Source organism: Acanthochromis polyacanthus, chromosome 17 (genome assembly GCF_021347895.1).
Source record: "Acanthochromis polyacanthus isolate Apoly-LR-REF ecotype Palm Island chromosome 17, KAUST_Apoly_ChrSc, whole genome shotgun sequence".
Lineage (NCBI taxonomy): Eukaryota > Metazoa > Chordata > Actinopteri > Pomacentridae > Acanthochromis > Acanthochromis polyacanthus.
The window spans coordinates 13120125-13127339 of NC_067129.1; positions in this window are offsets into that span (position 1 = coordinate 13120125).

Consider the following 7215-nt stretch of genomic DNA (forward strand, 5'->3'; position numbering starts at 1 on the left):
GACCAAACTTCATCTCATCATTTCCACCTTGTCTCTCCGAGTTTTTCGTCGAGCACTCAATCCTTCAGCAGCCCTGACAGAGCAGAAAAAAAATCCCCCTTCCTCTTTTCTGCTGCAGTAACACCACCCAAACTTTTTACACCTATCAGGCTCACAAGCCAGTCAGTAAAAAAAAAAAAGGAGAAAAAAAAACTGCATAAACGCAGATTTGAAACTGAGTCTGAGAACATGAAGTGGAAACATTTTGTGTTTTTCAAATGCCTGCTTATACCCCTCCTCCAGAACACGGTTACCCAGCTGTTGATATTTCTCAAGGCCAAGATGGGAGGATTGCAGGTGGTAGAGCCAGGGGTTGGGGGAGATGTGGTGGAGTGCTAGCCATGTCATGGTACACAAAGCACGTACCATGCAAAGTGCAGGAGGGAGTGTAGCTCAGGGCCAGGGAGGCCATCGATACCAGGGAAATTGATCGTAATCAACCAAGTTACAGAGAGTGAGCAGGGATTGGCCCACGACCATCTTTCCCCTCTTCTCCTCCTACTCCCTCCTCCTCCTCCTCTTCCTTTTCCCCCGTCTTCTTCCTCCATCTTACATTGTGTTTCCTGACGCAGTTTTCACCCAGACTGAAGTAAAAAAACAAGGACAGTCAGCTAATAAAAACAGACTTTGCAGGCTGTAAATACCTCAAAATATGTAGTTACATGTATGGATATGCTCCTTATGAAGCACATTTCCACAAATTGATATTTCTGAGCTTTGTTGCTTATTATTATAGAGGTTGTTTTTAACTTCTCTGAGTATTATGTTTTGTCTTATCCTTTCTCTACTAGCGTGTTTGATCAGACAAATTAAGAAAAAACAGCGTGCTGGAAGGAAAAAAAGGGGGACTTATTGAAAATCTGTTGCATCTACTCTGCTGAGGCTCCCTCCACTATAATTTCTCATTTGAAGACAGTGGCATACCTGGCAGTGCAGCTGCACCGTTAAAAACGCTGCCCCAATTATAGCATAACACCTAGCCTTATGGTTTCCATGGCTGCACGATGCATTTTCCCGCAGGACGCACCGTGGAGAAACGAGTGTCTTATCAACCATCACCCTGGTAATAACACTCCCTCGAGCCTTTGCCGCATGTGTCAGACCTTAACGAGAACCCTGGGTGAAATCTCTCTCCCAGTCCAGCCACAGCCATTGATTTGGACTTAATCTGTTCCTACGTGTACGTGAGTGTGTTTGTGCGAGTGTGTGGTGGAGGGAGAGAGAGAGGGAGAGAAAGAGAGAGACTAAGTAAGAAAGAGAGAAAGATAGGGAGAGTATGCATGTCTTTGTGTCTGCTCAAAAGTGCACGTGCTTGTGTGTATGTTTGTTTGTGGATGAGATACACGAGGAGTGAAATGTGTAGATCATGTCTCTTTGCATTATATTATATTATATTATAAAAGTTAATGTGTATGTTTTAGTGCTGGTTTTAAGGGTTTAGGTCTTTCTATATTTAATATTATCTGAAGTACCCCAACCACAGCTCTGCCGGTCGAAGGCCAGAGCAGATCTTCGTGTAGTGCACTGCAGGATTACATCTCAACCTGCCCAAGCACACAAACAAATGCATATTAAAGTCCTGTTCAGAGATGGCCTTGTTCTTCTGGTTGCCCTAAGGTGGTGCAGCTTTGGTTCAGAGTTAAGTTAGGTTGGTGGACTTCGACATTCTTGCCTGCAGGCCTTGGAAATTATGTTTTTTGTAAGCGAGCAAGATAGAAATCGTAATGGGTTGTGTAACATCTAAACTAAAGAGATAGTTATCTGCATCTGGCACTGTGCTTATTCAGAAGATTTTGTAAAAAAAATCAGGTCTGTAATTGTTCAGTTTTACATAATATTCATAAATAACCTTTTTAATTGCACAGGCTGGTCATTTCTGTTGTAGATTTCAATATTAATGATTATTTTAACAGTCATTTGGATAGTACCAGCAGTTTTAGTAGAGTCTAAACCAGCAACTCCACTGAAAATCATGATTTACCTTAGCATGACCATATGGTATTTTTTATGAGCTGGAGTGAAAAAAGCTCAAGGTGATGGCTAAGTACATGCACCTTGAGACAACTGATACCAGGCACAGATTCAGACTTCCAGTGTTTTATATGTAACAAACTTGAGGAAACAATTGTTAACTTTTAGGTCTTGGCTTTCTGTATGACTCGTTTCAGTTCATTCATCCATGTGTAGGGCTGAATTACTCCTACATAGCAACCTGACACTTTGTGGCGTTCAGTAGTTTCACAGTGTTTGAGTCGTGGGTGAGCCGGTGTGCTCGAGGTTCAGGACGTTGGGAAGTGTGGGTGGAGAGAGGAACTCCACAGATCTGCACATTCTAGAGGAAACACTGTAGCGTTGCCATTTTAATGTAGGAAGTGATTAATTTCATTGAAAGGTTTTTACAGAGATGAGATTTTGGGGGTTTAATCAATGGCACGAGAGTGATACTAAAGCCTCCCCTGAGCAAGGTCACTTGTAAAATGAGCTAACCATTGTTATTTTTCTTCATGCTTTGGATACCCCTCTGGTTAACAATATCACATTCAAATGCTACAAAATGATGGTGAACTATTTTGCCTCACAACATATATTATATTGTGTTGCAAAGAAGTAGCATTGACAATATTAATGCAAACTATCTGTACGCATGACTGAAGACACAAATCTGGTCATGAAAATATTCTTCAGATCATTTGCTTCTGGTTATTATGGACTGTACTTTAATTCAATCCTGTTTCTAGTCACTGTGCATATTACATTATTAAACCCATAATAGAGTTTGTCCATCTTTCCTGTAATAATTTCAATGGAACAGATAACATTTAGAGCTCAGTGAGGGTTTTTTTTTTCCCAACGTTAATAGCCACCACTCAGAAGTAGGAGTTAAAAATACTGAAACTGAACGGCTCTTCACTAAATACAGACAGTCACAAGCTCATATTTTAACAGCATTTTAGCAAAAACACCCACAAACAGCCTTCACCTGATTCCATCTGTTCAGTGTTTCAGGTTAAAAAGGTACAACAGATCTTCAAATGAGAGCCCAATCTGACTCCAACAATTGAGACACTTGTACCTCTGCTGTGGGTTTAGATATGATTTGTATTCATGAAGGCAGTATTTAGCCGCGATCTTTGACCCTTACATTACCACGGCTGTAACTTTTTGCAGTTTTTTTGGAATAAAATGAGGTCTTCTAAGTGCAAAACGGTGATAGTATTGTTACAAGATGGTTTCTGAAAACATCAGCACACCCAAAGGCAATGCGTCAGTGTTATCTATGTGCCTGCTTTGTGCTATTAATGGAAAGAATGATGAAGACGTTAGCTTTGTGTGTTTCTTTCCTGTGCGAGTGAGTTCAACACATTTGTAGTAACAGCTTAAAGCAACTTTGTCATACTTCATCTACATGTGCATGCAGAGTTGTGTGGGAGGACTGTGGTGGCGGTAGAGAGAGTAAACATTTTTTTCATTCATGCACAAAGTGAGAATTTTTCTTTGCTTTTTAGCACATACTATGGCACCTGATCTGTTGATGTGTTTAGTGTATTACCTCATTCACATAGATTTGTTTGTTAAAGAAAGATGTACTCTCATATCAACCTTGGCTTCCTGTGAAATTTAGGATTGACTTTAAAATCCTCTCTTTAAAGGCACTACACAGTTTTTGCTCCACCATAGATCAGTCAGCTGCTGATCCCCCATAGCTCCATGAGGCCTCTCAGGTCATCAGAAAAAGGCCTCTCGATGGTGCCCTGTTCAAAGTTCAACACTTGAGGTGACCAAAATGCATTATCCTGGCTCCTACATTATGGAATAGACTATTTTTTGGAGTTAGATCAGCAAATTCTCGTGAGTTGTTTTATTTTCTTTGTGCTTTTGCCTTATTGTCTTTGGTAACTGCAAAACATAACGTAATCCTAGGTACGAAGATTTACTTATTAATGCATATTACTGTGTAGTGGATCTATTGGAATAAGAAAATGGCAAATTAAATGTGTACAATGAAGACAAACTGCCTTGATTGAATGTCTCACTCTACCTCATGCAATTCTGTTAGGAATACCATAAAAAAAGACAAATTCTTTTTACTTTTTTTCTTTCCTGATTTCCATCAGTAGGTTTGTCCTCCTGGTCAGCAGTAACAGCTAGCTAAATATCTACCTTTTACTCCTGAGGAAAAGCTAACATTAACATGGATTAGCAACCCTGTTACTGTGATTAGAGTAGGGTTAGCAAACAACAAATAAAACACGCAATAAAAAATGGTACCATTGTCACGCAAACTGAGCCGAACAAAAATCTGAAGCTAAAATGTCCTCCAATTCTGGAATTATCCCTAAATTCCACATGAATTTGGTCGTAATCTACACCAAATTAATACTTACACATTAAATCAGAACAATATATTTAGCATTAACTGTGCTTTTCTTTCTTTTGTTGACATTTTCTATCTTATTTTGACCCATATATAGGAGCTAACTTGTTATTTTTTAACAAGGAGGATGTCCCAGTGAGGGCATCTCAACACGTCACCAACCAACACACACACCCACGTTCATGAGGGATGGCAGGTTGACAAGAGGGACATATTTTGGTCATTTTCTAATAAGGGGGATGAAATCAGAAGTCATCTCCCCTCAGATCGCCTACTGCCCATCTATGAATGAGAGCGATACAAACCTACAACTCTTTCAGCTTGCAACACATTTCATACATGACTTATATCTGTTGTCACTAAAAAAAAAAAAAGAAAAATGAGGAAAAATTATTGCTGTCGTTTCCTAAGTCTTGTAACAATCCATTAATACCTTTGAGTGTCTCCAACTCTGACATCCATTATGTCTGGATATCTGTTGAAATGAGAGCTGATCTGGTAAGACTAATAGATAGGGACAGGCTCTTTTCCAAACAGTGCAATCTGTAACAAAAAAAAAAATAGGACTAGTGAGACAGAAAATCAGAAAACATTGCAAATTTAATTTTGCCAATTAGCAATGAAGCTAAATCTGCCTGAAAGTTTCATTTACTTCACTGGAGCCGCATTTCTGCTCCACTACGAAGTGTTATCTGATAACTCTTTAATCAGCTGTTGCTTACCTGATTGGGATTCTGTTTCCTGAGTGGGGAAATTCATTATCACTAGAGGTACTTTTTGTCCACGAAACGACATTGTGCAAAGTTCAACACTCCAGCGTCCCCAGATGTCTTGCATGTTTTTCTTCTACCCCGGTTATCAAATCAATTGTAAGCAGAATGCACCAATTTCAAAAGCGGTCAGCTCAATACTCAACAGGAGTATTGGCTACATGGTTTTCTATGGTTCAGTGTTTCAGCTTGTTTCTGCGACTGTGAAATATCATTTGAAGTCATCAGTATTTCAGAATCACATAAAAATCTACATCTATTGTACATGTATAGTGTGTTACCGTTAATATTCATCCTGCTTATAGCTATAATAAAACATGATGCATTTGAAAATGCAGAAAAGATACAGAATGTATTCGCAGCCTATTTAGGATTTTATACAATCAGGTACATAATCATTAAATTATATATTCATAATAAAGAAAAGGACCACAGAGGAAAGATTACAAACTGACTACCTTTGTTGTTACAATAGTTGGCATAGCAACCATTACCACTATCTTTTCTCTATAGCCGTAAACAGCTGGAGTGAGAAAAAAAAAGTCTTTTGGATAAATCTGAGTAACACAGAAATATTTTAAAGTCACGGAATAGAATGTAGAATGACAAAATATACATATATGACCTTTGCGTTTGAAGTAACTATACTTTGTAGAACATGTGATGGGACAATTATGAAGCCTGAGACAAACGTTTGTCATTTACTAAGATATTTGAATTTTCTGCAATATCATGTTATATTCATTTAAATAGAGTAATTGAATGGCACTAAAAGTTAAGTGTTTTTTTATGCTTACATTGATCTAAAGCTCTTATACAATGTTGTTTCTTGAGATTATTCTTAAACAGAACTTTAAGAAAACATCTCTCTCTAATATTCACATATACCACATGATGCTCCTCACTGTGACTCTCCTTACATTCTGTCCTAATAGAGCAAAACAGGATTTGTTTGTGTCTCTTCAGCTCTCTGCTGCGCACTCACTTGCAAGGCTTGTGTTTTTCTTCCTGTTAGTCACATTTTACAAGCAGCATTCCTCCCTCCTCAACAATTGGACTGCATCAGTTGCTGCTATCTCCCCCGTTTCGAGGAAGGTGGCGACTGAGCCGAGAAGGGGCCAGCCTGTGCAGGGGCATTTGGATGGGGGAAGGGCATGTCTGCTGGCAACAAGGGTGAGTAGATCAGTGCGGCTCAGTGTCTGTGAGGCGGTGATAAGATTCCAGGATTTTCCCAGTGTGACAGGCCTGCTCACCAGCCGTACACCCCTCTGCATGGAGACAACCACCACCACCACCGCATGACCTCCCCTCCGCAGCAGCCCCTGGGCTGCTACACCTCAGCAGGCAGGAGCCACAGTCACTCACCTGCAACCACACCCCAGAAAAACCTGCACACTTGGACCGCAAATCTCAATCTGAGCTGTTCTAAATGCAACATTAAAATGTTTTAATGAATTTCCACATCAGATTCACGCTTCTACACTAGTTCTGCCGCCTCGTTCTCTCTTTCTCTCTCTCTCCGGCTCACTTCTCTTTCTTTATCTCTGCCTCCTCAATCCCCCCTCCCCACTCCCTCTCCCTTGGATGGCAGGTCAGGCAGTGAGCTGTGCGGGCTCAGAGGAGGTAAGGACGCCGCGGTGCACATTAATAATGAAAGGCCTCAGCCACCACCCCCAGACACACACACACACTCATGCACACACACTCCCCCCATCGCCATGGCGATGGCACTAGCCCAGCACTGTCACCGGGGGGGAAGCTGGGAATATAGCTACGCTCTCCAACTCTCCGCTCACCAAGCTGATCACAAGCTCGTACACAAGCCCACCATACTGGGCCTTCCACCGTGGATATCCGCTAATTAAAAACACTCCGCACTTTGGCTGTGGCAGAAATCTACATCTCCTTCCCCACCTGGATATGAAAGAGTGACTATGGGGCTGTGCAAAAAAGAAAAAGCAGCAAAAAAAAAACCCTCACCGAGAACCATCACTTAGCAGGAAATGGAAATTCAGTCGCGTCACAGACCTG